Source organism: Cyanistes caeruleus, chromosome 4, assembly GCF_971803275.1.
Source record: "Cyanistes caeruleus chromosome 4, bCyaCae1.hap1.1, whole genome shotgun sequence".
NCBI classification, from domain to species: domain Eukaryota; kingdom Metazoa; phylum Chordata; class Aves; order Passeriformes; family Paridae; genus Cyanistes; species Cyanistes caeruleus.
The window spans coordinates 77,033,072-77,045,906 of NC_141704.1; the positions used below are offsets into that span (position 1 = coordinate 77,033,072).

Genomic DNA, 12,835 nt, shown 5'->3' on the forward strand with positions numbered 1-12,835 from the left:
CTGAATGTAGTTTCTATATGAAAGTGTCTCAATTTGGAGACAAATTTAGCAGAAAGCACTCTGAAATAAATGTTTCCTCTAAAGAAAAGGACTCCAGGAATTCCTTTCGCCAATGAGAAATGAAACCCAGTGGTTGAAAGTTAAAAAACCCAAACTTTTTTTGAACAAACGAACAAATAAAAACAAAACAAAACCCCAAAACAAATACACAAACAAACAAAAACAAACAAAAAAACCCAACCACCACCTGCCACGAGGATTCCAGGTACAGTCTGCAGACTTGAAGGTAGCAAAAACCTAATCCAACAAAAGGAACAATGTAGAGCATCCTGGTCCACACTGAAGCCCAAGCACCCAGAGAGAGATCATTTTAACCAAACTGCACAGGAGCCCCCATCACTGGGGTCCATCTTAAAGCTACAGCAGTGCTTCTGGGCCTAAAGCAGACAATCAGGTAATAAAGTATCATCATAAAAGCACCCAAGACAGAAAGGACATTATTAGTATCAGAACAGAACAGAGAACAAAAATTCCCAGATTGGTTTCCAATGCAAATATGACAGTGAACAGTAGAATCAGCACATATGGCAGTAGATTCTTATTAATTGGTTAACAGCTCAAATAACATAGTTGTCTATACATAAAATTTATGTAAATAGAGCTCAATCACCATATGAAACTTGAACAAGATGATAATGGGCAACAAAGCAAGACAATCCCATTCATTTTCCATATGGCTTCTGTTGACTTCAGAATCTATTAAGCTGAAACTTCTTTGTACACTATTATGGAATAATGTGTTTTGCTTTTCAAAATGATGTATTTAATTAGGAATCCAAGTTTACACCAATGTCCCAGAAGGTATATAAAGAGAACTCAAAGTGGATTTTCTTAATGTGGTTTTTTATTTCTATATCAGTGTCATGCTTGCTTGACTTAATTTTTTTCAATTTGATAAAGATGGTTAAGCTAAACCTTATTTCACTAACAGGAAAACCCTTTCATCCTAACGAGACAGGTCTTTTTGTTACACCACAACTCTTGCAGTATTGCACATTTTATTGCACAAAGGCTGATGGCAGCAAATATAAGCATATCTATTTACACATTCCTCTATCAGCACCATTACAATTGTATCTACAACATTTTTTCTCTCTAGCAAGACAAATGGTGTTAGATTCTTATTCTACAGTGAAGGGGATGGAAAGACATAGACACTTTGAAGAACTCACTTGGGAGAAACAAATCATTATTGAGAAAAATCTGACACTTTTCTTGCTTTTGGCTTCAACATCTATATAAATTGGAGCCAGTAATTAATGGTTTGGATTTTTCAGACAGATGTGTGAAGTACACCTTTAGCAAATCAGACAGAGAAGATGGTCTTTGCAGAGTGAATTGTTGATGCAATGCAAGTGCTTTTCCGAGTGACATAGGGGTGCAATCAAAGCACAGTGGCTTTCAGGTCCCAGACTCAGTGAGGTGGGGGAAGAGATGAGGAGCAAACAGAACAAAGAGACTTCCACCTAGAGGAAGCTGATTTTTTAACAGCTGATTCAGAACTGTCTGCAGTTTTAATAGCTAACTCTGCTCATAAGCAGCACTGACAGAGCCCTTCTGTGCACATCAGTACAGAAATACAGACTGGGATGTTGTACTCAGATATGCTCCAGACTCAAACCACTTTCTTACCTTTCCTGTCATGCTCAAAACTCCTGCTAAGTAGTTAGTGTTCAAGTCTAAGTTATTTCAGAAATGAGGTGTAGGGAGCATGGTATTGCCTTTGTATTTCATCCAAAAATAGCAAAGTGATTTGAACTACAAAGCCTGTTTGAACTGGAAGCTTTGGTCAAGAACATGAGAAGAGCGTAGGGGCTGGCTATTGAACCACGTCTTCATACACTATCAGAGACCTGCCACGATTGGTTTAATGCTGTTGCCCATTATTTTTCTCATTTTGATGGCAGTGTTATTGACTTTTTAGCTGGATCAAAGCCATTTTGATGTCTGGTAGGAAAAGTTTGGGAAAGCAGTAGAAAATAGGACAGCAGGATATTTTGGAATTCACTAGCAAATGGGTTTTACATCCTCCTGCCACTGAAAAATGAAGTGAAAAAACAAAATCTCTTGTAGGACTGTTGTGGTATAACGTAGTTTGGTTTTAGTTGGGGAGGGACACCATGAGCTGTGGAAGTTGTTCACTATGGGGACCTTGGCATCTTCCTTCAGGCCTGGCAGAACGAATCAGCTGGCTAGTTTTGAATATTGATACCCTGTAACCACTTAAGAAACCTGAACACACCCCTCTGAAATCACGTTTGAACATGATCAAATCATGTGACAAACTCTCTTGCTTCTGGCCTTTGAACAGGTAACTAAGTGGATGTTGGCCAGGCCAGGCCCCGCTGTGCCACATGGCCTGTGAGGCCTGGCAGGGCCAGGCCAGGCCCTGCTTTACTGCAGCGCTGTCCGGACCAGGCTCGCTCCACCGCTCATCCCAGCCAGCTCAGCCCGCGGTGGGCTTGGCTCAGCTGAGATTCTGCTGCCACTGAGTGCCATCCATGGCCAGTGGGCCAGGCTGGCTCCATTCAGCTTCAGGCTGAGCAGAGCTGTGCTCCTCTCCAGCCGCAAGGCATCCAGCCATCCTGCCTGGGCTGAGGAAAAATCATGCAGATGAGAACAGAGGCGGCTCTGCAGCCTCATGCAGAAAGCAGCTCCACTGCTGGAATTGCACGTGGCAGGGGCCGGAAAGCAGCCTTGCAGCCAAAGCAGCCACCACCTGGCAGAGATCACATGGCCATCAGCAGACCCAGGTGAGATAGCAACACTTTCAGTGCACAGATGAAACATGCTGACTTCAATCCTCTCTTGAGTGAGAGAAAAAGCAACACTTTCAGTGCACAGATGAAACATGCTGACTTCAATCCTCTCTTGAGTGAGAGAAAAATGAAAGGGTGAAGACACATGAAGAAAACAACATGGAGACACGAAGGTCACTGAAGAAGCAGTCAAATCCAAGATGGGAGGAGAATGAGGAGATGCCTTAGTCTTAGTCTGAAATTGTCTTGTAAGGCTATGGGGAAGATATAATTGATACATCAGACTATTTTTTCCACTGTAAAATGTAAACTCATGGAATGCATTGGGGGGATGTAGCGTTCTAACCACAGATACGAGCAGAGGTATCCATGTCAACACAAGCAAATGTTGAAGTAGCTGTGATCCAATGAGAAGCTTGAACAGAGGAAAATGAGAGATGAAAAACCTTGCCCCAGGAACAGAAGAAGAAAACCTCTCTTCCCAGAGATTAAAAGAAGAGGGTTTTTTCTTTCTGTACTAGAACAGCTCATCCTTTAAATTGCACCCCAATAAGCTACCATGGTGGTAGTTGTGGGAAACTACCAAACTATGGGAGGAACTTCACGATTGCAGATTTCTGGGCTGCTGCTATTCATTAAAATTAAAACTACAAGAGGACTGTTTCTTGTGGAAAACTCTCCATGGCATGGCAGGAGAGACCCTTCTCCCTAAGAAGACTGAAGAAAGATTATTTTAAAAGTGTAAACTGACTGAAAATACCAAATTTGTCAGTAGGAGAAAGAAAGAAAAGTTGAGGGGAGGAGAACTGTTCTGAAGGTTTATTCTGATTTCTTATTATTTTTCTTTTAATTTTGTTAATAAAGCTTTCTTAATACTCCTTAAAGTTTCATGCCTGCTTTGCTCTCCTCCTAATCTTTATCTCACAGCAGAAAATAAGTAAATAATTCTAGTGGGTGCACTGGTGTTTGGCCAGCACTAAACCTACTACAAGGAGGAATGACCCACAGTGGAGAATGAAGGAGGCATGACAGCTAGCACTGAATCCCATAACTAATTTCCAGCCTGAATAATTAACATTAGCACCCTGCAAGAAATTAATTTTCATTCAGATCTGCTGCCTCTCTTATGGTCATGTCAAAAGAAGGTAGGGGTGATTCTTTCCTTGGTGATTTTTATACCTGCCAAGGATCAGCTCCACCTGGAGAGGAAGGAAAAACAAGTCTGATCTACAGTAAATCACACACCATTGGGCCTTTTCTTTTCTCCCATAAATGACAGTCTTCTGAACAAAAGACAGCAGAGGACTTGAATGTTTCATCTCCCTAAACAGATTTGTAAACCACAGCTACACCCCATCAGGTGCTGAGGTTAGAAGTCTCCCATTTGCCTTTTTTTTTCCTTGATTAAAGATAGTTGGTGAACTCCAGGGAAATTGCAAACTTTTAAAGAAAGGGCTTATTCCATCATCTGAAATTCACACAAGCATGAAGTCATTATTCAAATGAAAAGCTTCTCTTAGCCATTAACATATTTTTGTTAACAACAAAAAAAGCAAGATACTGATATGAGGAGAGATATGCACATTCTTATTTATATGGTAATTGAATGGTCAGGGAGCTTGCCTAAGATGTGGTCTGTGTCAATTAAACTATGGTGTGACACTAGAAATCTTTTCCTCTTCCTAAGATGTTGTGGGGGAAAGAGGCATTGAAAGTCAACCAATTTATGCAATCTATTTTGTAATATGATGACTGGCTTTTGCCTTTCTAAAGACATAGCAAAATTATTACTTCTTCTCTGTAACAAGTGACAAGAGAATTATTTCTATTAAACCCATCCTAAACAGGAATAAGAATATTGCTTCCCCTCCTATAAATTTGCATATTTACACTGTTCTTAGCTTACTTAAAATGTAGTGTGTTATAATTCAACAGCTCATATCCTATGTCAATCAGGCTTTTTTCAAGAGGGAAAGTATTTTTAAAAGCCAATGTACAAATCACAATTGTATTTCATCCAAGCATCATGTGTTGATAAATTGCATGGCAAAAAACTCTGCTTTCATTGAGGTGGGAAGAGTTCAGATGATACTGGTGGTGTTGGGCGTGACCTGAGCTGGATCCAGTAAGTCCAGCAAACCCCTCTACAAACACGTCATTACCACAGGTAATTGTCAGTGATGATGAAGCACCCTAAGAAGACATTTCTTGCTGTTGTATAAATATCATTTTAATACCTTTAGTTCATCATTCAAACTGGGGCTGCTGCTTAGTGGTTAGACCAAGGGAGCAATTCATCACTGTTTTATGCCTACCTGTCTCTGGATTTGTGCAAATTCCTCAGGGTATCACCAAAGACAAACCAAAAAGACAAATAATCATCCAGCAGTGTGGGATTATTATAATTTTTTGCTGAATATGCTTATACACGTGGTATTAGTTTCCCTTCCTACTTAGTCTCATCCTGAAAAGAAATACTTTGAAGCACAGAAAAGTAAATACTTCAGTGCTATTGTGAATTACAGATGTCAAAACCATCATTTAGAAAGGGATTTGAGAAGTTGTTGTTGAGAAAATGTAAATAGGTTGTCAGAAATTTCTAAAAGGTTAATTTCCCAAATCTCTAAGTAGCATGTCTGGGTAACAGACCATACAAAAGGCCAGAGCTCAGACACATGGGCTTTCAAACACATTTCTGCTCTAGACAAGTTTCCAGCATCCCACAAAGAGGACAGTCAGACCATGACGGTGGAAGACAAATAGCATAAACAAACACTTGGCATGCTAAGCACAAAATCAATGCCTAAACAGAGACTTTATAATCCTGAAAGGGATAATCTATCTTCCCAAACAAACTTGTGCTACATGTGTATTATGCCTTTATCCTATCACATGTTTTGGCCATGGAACATCTTTCTGCAAATATAATTTGCAGAAGATTTTAGATGTGGGAATAACTGAGGTAGTGTAGCAGTTCTGTTTTTCTGGTATATGTGAAAAATAATACAGTATTCACAAAACTAGTGATGCTGTCATGCAGGTTCTTAAATATGGATCCCACCTATAGTGCTCTAAAATACATTCATTTTTAACTAAAAAAAACAAACAAAAAAAGAAAAAGAAAAAGAAAAAGAAAAAGAAAAAGAAAAAGAAAAAGAAAAAGAAAAAGAAAAAGAAAAAGAAAAAGAAAAAGAAAAAGAAAAAGAAAAAGAAAAAGAAAAAGAAAAAAAGAAAAAGAAAAGGAAAAAAGGGAGGGTATTCAGAACACAAGAAGCATTCCTAAACCAGCAGAATAGTGGAATATATGTGCTTAAGGCTAAATAACATGAGTTGGTTAAAGCAATGCAAGACAGTCCAGTGATCTTGTAACTGTGCAACTGAGAAAATGGAAAACCTTAGAGTGTGCCTGATAAGCAGCTAAACTAGTATGGACAATGTCTGAAATCCATCAGGAAAGAAAAAAAGGACAAAAAAAAAATCTATGCATGATACCGTGATTTTGTAGGATGAGGAGGTACAGCAGAGGAAGTCCAGGTATTTGCAGATTGATTTAATGTGTTCAGAGTGGTTAAAGAAGTCATGATGAATGGAGTTAGGATTTCTCATGGGGGTAAGCAGCCAATTAACAAGTGAATAAAGAAGATGGTGGCACCGCTACAGGAGCAAGTACACAGTAGATGCCCGAGCTTCAAAGGCTTATGTGGTTTGATGCTTTATATATATATATATATAGAGAGAGAGAGAGAGAGTATATAATTAATATATAATATACATAATTTATTTTTTAAAAAAATTACAAGTAACATCTTTCTGACACTAAAATATCAAACTGCTTTACCTTGATATACTGATTGCAGGCCAGCTACCTATAAAAAGGGATGCTGATAGAAATAGGAATAAGGTGTTCTGTCCATATACTGCCATTTTCATCAAAGACCAGGATATCCATTAAAGTACTTAGGGAAAAAAGAAAAAAAAGTGAGTAAGTTTAGCTTAGCTGTTAGGAGGAAATTCTTCCCTGTGAAGGTGGTGAGGCCCTGGCACAGGTTGTCCAGAGAAGCTGTGACTGCCCCATCCCTGCCAGTGTTCAAGGACAGGCAGGGGGTGGAACTGGGTGATCTTTAAGGACCCTTCCAATTCAAACAATTTTGTGATTTTATGGTTTTATTATTTATGTATTGTATATATTCAAGAACCCTACTGGGAGTCACATGTAGCAAAAGGAGAATATGCAGATTTAAGCTAGGCAAATAAAAAACATTAAAAGAGAAAAAAATAAAAAAAGGTGTTGCATAGATATGCACTGGTGTTTGAATTCCACAAAGTTACAGGACTATTACAGGCATATCCTACATTTCAATATGATCATTTCAACCCAAAAATCATTTGAAAACTATTTAATTTCATCTATTTAATAATGATCTGAAGGTACCACTCTGGAAAAAAAAGAACAAGTAAAACCCAAATGCAAGAAAATAGGTTTGAAGAGCTTTTTTTTTATTTTTAACTGAAACAATATTTTTGATCAGGAAGATAAAAAATGCTATTCCATTGCTGCGGGAAACATATTTGTTATGTATGTCCTCAAACAGGTAGAGACTATAGGCAAAGAAAATGTTGGGGCTTAGAGAAGAGATGGGTGTAGGAGCTGATGTTCTGAAAAAAAAGTCTGCTGATGGCAAGTGCTCATTGATGTCTGCAGGTAGGGTACAGAAATGGCAGGAATATAGGGATAGAAATTCTCTGACTTAAAATCATATTTTATAACCAAAGAGCTCATGGGGGAGAAGGAGCTTTTGGAGCAGCAAAATAATTGCAGCTACAGAGCCTGGCAGAGGGGTGGTACATTTAATTCATAGGAAGGATTGAGAGATTAGTGGAAAATAACAGGGAGTCAGAGGAACTAAAATAATATCATAAAAACCAAAACACTGGAAATGAGGAGTTTATGCTTTTCATGAACTTGTGAATTTTTCACATACACATTTTCCCTCTAAGCCTTTGCAAGCAGTCCCAGACATCTGCCAAGACAAAAGAAAATGAAACCAACCTAATCTTCCCACCTCAGCCATGTGAGAGAGATTTTTTTTGCCCCTCCTGATTTTACTCCAGGGTTTTCTACTTACTTTTCTCATTCATCACGAATGCAGCCCTGCTGCCTGCCTCTTGTTCCTTAGTGCATCTCATTGCACTGCACACCTTCCACCACATGCCAAAGTGATGATGCATATTTCAAGGGTGGCAAAAGAAGTCATTCATTTAAATAACATGCAAAAGCTGGTGCTGAATATTGCCAAACACATCAGTGCTTGGTAGATAATCATTCTTCTCCATAGACTCTTCGTAAGGATATACCAAGTGAAAATTATTCCAAATAGGCTGTAAATGCAAAGAGACTTGTGTTTGAAAACCAGCAAAGTCAAGGCAGATGGATAACATAAAGTTTGCAGCTCCTGTAGTTATAAGACCCTGTGGATCAATTTTTGGAATCCACGGTTTCATTATAAATTCCACAAACAACATTCTGCTCCTGGATGTTAACATGCTGAGTGTAGCAAGGAATCAGTTTACAGAAGTCCCTGTAGAGAGGGCAATGATATTACAAGCATCTGTTATATTTTCAGAAGCTTTATGCTGCCTTTTCTCTTAGGGGTTATTACTATGAGCAACCACCACACGTGTAAAAGCCAAAAGCCATTGGAAATACAGCTGGAAGAATTAAAAGACCAATGCATAGGGCTTAGAAATTCTTTGAAAATCTCTGCACTTATGCAGAAACTTTCTTCAGAAAGTCCCAAAACTACAAGGGAAATTCTACATATTCTGTAGATTGTATTACTCAATCTCTGGGCTATAGCCTTTTATTTCTTTATATGCATTGGAGGAACTCAAGCCTTCATCTTCTCTCTGCTGGGATCTTCACAAATACAGAAGAGAAGGAAACCAGGAGCCCAAGAAAGTACAATCCAAGAAACATGCATAAATAAAGCAGCATGGCAGGGGCAGCAATTAGTTAGGTTATCATATTAGAGGGTTTTCCAGAGAATGCAGGCCAAGTACTGTTTTCTAGCTCATCCTACCAAAAATCTCCAATTCAATACAGTTATGATCAAGTAACTTATAAAAAGCTTTTTGGCTTAAAGGAAGGCTCATCTGTGTGTCATTAATATTCCTTATCCTGTATGTATGCCTGCACGTTTCTGTATGGTAGCAATTTTTTTCTAAGTTTGATTCCAGCAATAAAGATGCCTGGAGTTTCTAATAAGGATATCTGGAATTGCCAGTGATAGCAGATAACAACAAATAGCTTTCTAGTTAATATACTACAAAGTACTTGAATAGTATATGTGATAAACATCTCTGCACAGAAGAGAAAGGATTTTACAAATCTGCTTACTGCAATTAGGGGTAGCTTTAGAACCCTTGCATGGCAATGCGGAACAAACACATATGGACCTCCTTGCTTGCTCCAAAGAAGGTCATTTATTGTACTGAACCAAGCCTTTTTATACTCTAAACTTAACAAAAAACTTAACCAAAGCAAGTGCGCATTGGGCTGCCTGCCACTGCAGTGTTGCTGCTCACACATCCCTTTATCCAATCAGTTCTCTCATCATGTGGTGTCCACACATCTCCTCAGCCAATTGTGCCTCACACACAAGGCCACTATCAATTTTTTTTGCCATCTATGCTACAAAGCAGGATTGGCTAAGCTGTTGTGATAGAACTTGTCTAAAAAACTTGTGACTGGCCTGTGCTGCCAAAGCCACCTGTGTCGCATTTACACTTACCACCACAGGTTTTGCTGGAAAATGGAATAAATTGTGCTAAACGCTGGCCTGTAGGTGTAAAGGTGGAATTGGGATCCACAGCACAATCTGTATTTCACCCTCATAATCTGAATCAATAACACCAGGTAACACAAAAAGCCCAAGTTTAGTGGTGGAAGAGCATCCAATTAACAAGACATGCATATCATTTCCATGTGGTCCCCACACTCATAGTGTGAACTAAATACATCGAGGAGGTCATCAGGGTGACTGACTCTCTGGCAGCCAAATCCAGCCCTGTATTGCCTGCAGTTGGTTATGTTTTTGGTTCTGTGGGGTGCACAAGCCTGCCCCTCACTGGTGATTGCTTGATTGTATGACTTCCCCTTTTGTATTGTACCAAGAACAGCAATCAGTAGCCCAATATTTTCCTTTTCCGCATTGGGGACAATGCCTAGTAGGCATTTTTGTCCCACCCTCTTGTCAAGGACAATCCCTCTTAGAGTGTTCAAATGGCATTTAAGACAACCTCTCACTCCCACTTCCAAAACCCAGAGGTGCACAGCTAAAGCCACAGACAGAGAATTAGTGTGATGGGTGGTAGAACCCACATTTTGGCATGCCCTAACCATGTCTGCTATATCACAAATATGCGGATTGCAAAGAATGAGCAATGCTTTTTTAAAGTCCTCATTTGCATTTACAAAAGCAAGTTGCTGCAATAGAATAGCTTGAGCGTCATCACTGTCAACTTGCCAAGCAAGTGCTGCTTGCAGTCTATCAAGAAACTGTACAAATTATTCTGATGGACACTGTAAAATCTTAGCAAAAGACATATTGGCATGAGTGCCCGTCCCTGGGAGCCACCGCAGAGCCTGAAGGATTAGGTGGGTGATAATGTCATACACATTGCCAGGGTAGCCTGTCTGAACTGTAGGGACTTCATATGGGCCCTCTCCTGTTAATGAGAGACAACAATAGGCGGATCTTTGTCTCACAATGCTCCCACCTCAGCAGTACATAGCTCACAGTAATCGGTAAGCCAAACTGCAAATTGTGTCATGGGTAAGATCTTTATTATGCTCTTTCATTATGCTTCTCCAATCATTCGGTGTAAGAACATATGCAGTACTTATGGACTCTAAGTAACTTAAAACATGATAGCAAGATACACTTTCCTTTACCAGTGTCTTCAGTTTTTTTGATAATTTTATAATCTAAATTTTTGTAAGCAGGGCATTAATTCAGTGCAAAAATAACAGGAAAAGCAGTAATAACAGTCAATTTGCCATCTTCATTGTGGCTTCTCTACATTTCTGCCAGTGCTGTGCCACAGCATCATCGTTCCAGGGAGGGTACAAATCCACCTCTTGTTTGTGGCCTGAGAGTACAGGGTCGAAAGGACCAACCATGTAAGGATTTTCCTCAAGGGCAGGCATATCTGTAGGGGATGGACTGACCTCAGCATAACCTGGTGTGTCAGAAGTGGGTTCAGTCAGGGCTGAGGGCTCTGGGAAATCAGACTTTGAAGTCAGGAAATGGCAGACATCCACACGACAGGACAGTCCTCCTTGTGGTGAGGTGCCCACAGGCCTCAGCATCATCGCTCCTGGCAATATCAAGTGTTTCTGTCTTACTGCCTGCCAGGCCTCCAATTGAAAAGTCCCACTAGGAAGGAAATCTTTTACATCTTTTACATGCATGGACATGCAAGGCACTTAGCTTAGTATCATCAATGTCTGTACTTTGTCAATGCAGGAGCCGCCATAAAAGGTCCAGGCTCCGTCTTTGTTCCAGGGATATTTTTCCTCCCATAATTTTTCCACTGCTCATCTGATAGGTGATGGGTGTGCGTTTGGGTTCCTTTGCTGAACTTTTCCTGGTTGACCCCAATTCCTGGTTCAGTGGAAGTTCCTGCTGGTATGGTCCACATCTTTCACCACCTGTGAAATGTCCCAGTTTGGGCAGACATTTGTAGCAATGGGGAACAAAGACACATGGACCTCCTTGCTTGCTCCAAAGAAGATCTTTTATTGTAAGAAACCAAGTCTTTTTATACTCTAAACTTAACCAAAACTTAACCAAGACTTAACCAAAATAAGCACACATTGACTTCCTGCCACTGCAGTGTAATTGTTCATGCATCCCTTTATCTAATCAGTTTTCTGATCATGTGGTGTCCACGCATCTCCTCAAACAATCACTGCCTCATGCACAAGGCGACTATCAACCCACTCTCCAGCCATCCAACCTGCAGCCAAACCCTTCCCAGAGTGCTTTTTGGTGAACAGAAGTGAGCAGAAATGAAGAGGATTTAACAAAGGTGAAGAAGGTCCTTATTTTTTAAGGCTTTTCTTATTTCCTGCACTCTTATGCAGTGTCCTTGGAAATTCTAAAGTAGATAAATCCCTCAGCACTGAGGAATAAAGGCCAGAACAGAAATCAAGCCTCCAAACTTGTGCAAATAAACCTTCCGCTTAGCACTAAAATCCCTAAGGCTACGCAGATAATCAATGGTGAACTTCAATCAGTTTTTCATTCAAGATTTGCCTTGTAGGCTTTGATGATTTTCCTTGTGTGACTTACATTTGATCCATCCTTGCCAAGACCATCTATTGGTATCTGTTGTGTCTGCTGCCAATTGGGTATTGTTGCTAAATAATATATGCACAGTAACTCCTCCACCTGGGAAAATCATTATATCTGAAATCCGAAAACCCCTACTTCAGAAATAGTGCTACAGCAGCTCCTGCCCAGGAGCTTCATCAAAAGAAGAGCATTGATACATTGACTATCTTGCCATCTCAAAGTGAAGAGCCAGTGCTGCATGTGCTTTCACCCAGCAGCTGAAACCTTCAGAGAAGCGATTGGCAATTCCCTACTTGACAATTTAGGTCAAAATCAACAGTGCTTCAAGCTTTCGTGGAATTGCTGCTACCCCTGTATGTTACCATCAGTCACCTTGAGAAAAGTACTGAAAGTTGAAGTGAACAGAAAGCCTCTTTAAGTAACTCATCATCAATTATATTTAGACAGAGTCCCCTGTACTGAATTCATCCATATTTCAAGTAATTTAAGTAACTGTGAACAGAAAAGGACCTGTAATTATTTAAACCTGAAGTGTATCTATTCTTCATAGGTCCTTGTGAAATAATGGATTGGTCCCATTCATTTATGACAACACTTGGTCTCTCATTAATGGTTTAAAAGGACCAGCCTGGATGTCTCTGAATCTCTTTTTCCCTG

At 39.8% G+C, this 12,835-nt stretch overlaps 1 long non-coding RNA gene across 1 annotated transcript; it reads left to right on the forward strand.

Annotated features, from left to right (window-relative positions):
• Window positions 1–492: 492 nt before the first annotated feature.
• Window positions 493–4,663, forward strand: LOC147653796 (uncharacterized). Its single transcript, XR_015285784.1, has 2 exons — window positions 493–2,833; window positions 2,898–4,663. It is a non-coding gene; the product is annotated as an uncharacterized LOC147653796 (long non-coding RNA).
• The last annotated feature ends 8,172 nt before the right edge of the window (window positions 4,664–12,835 follow it).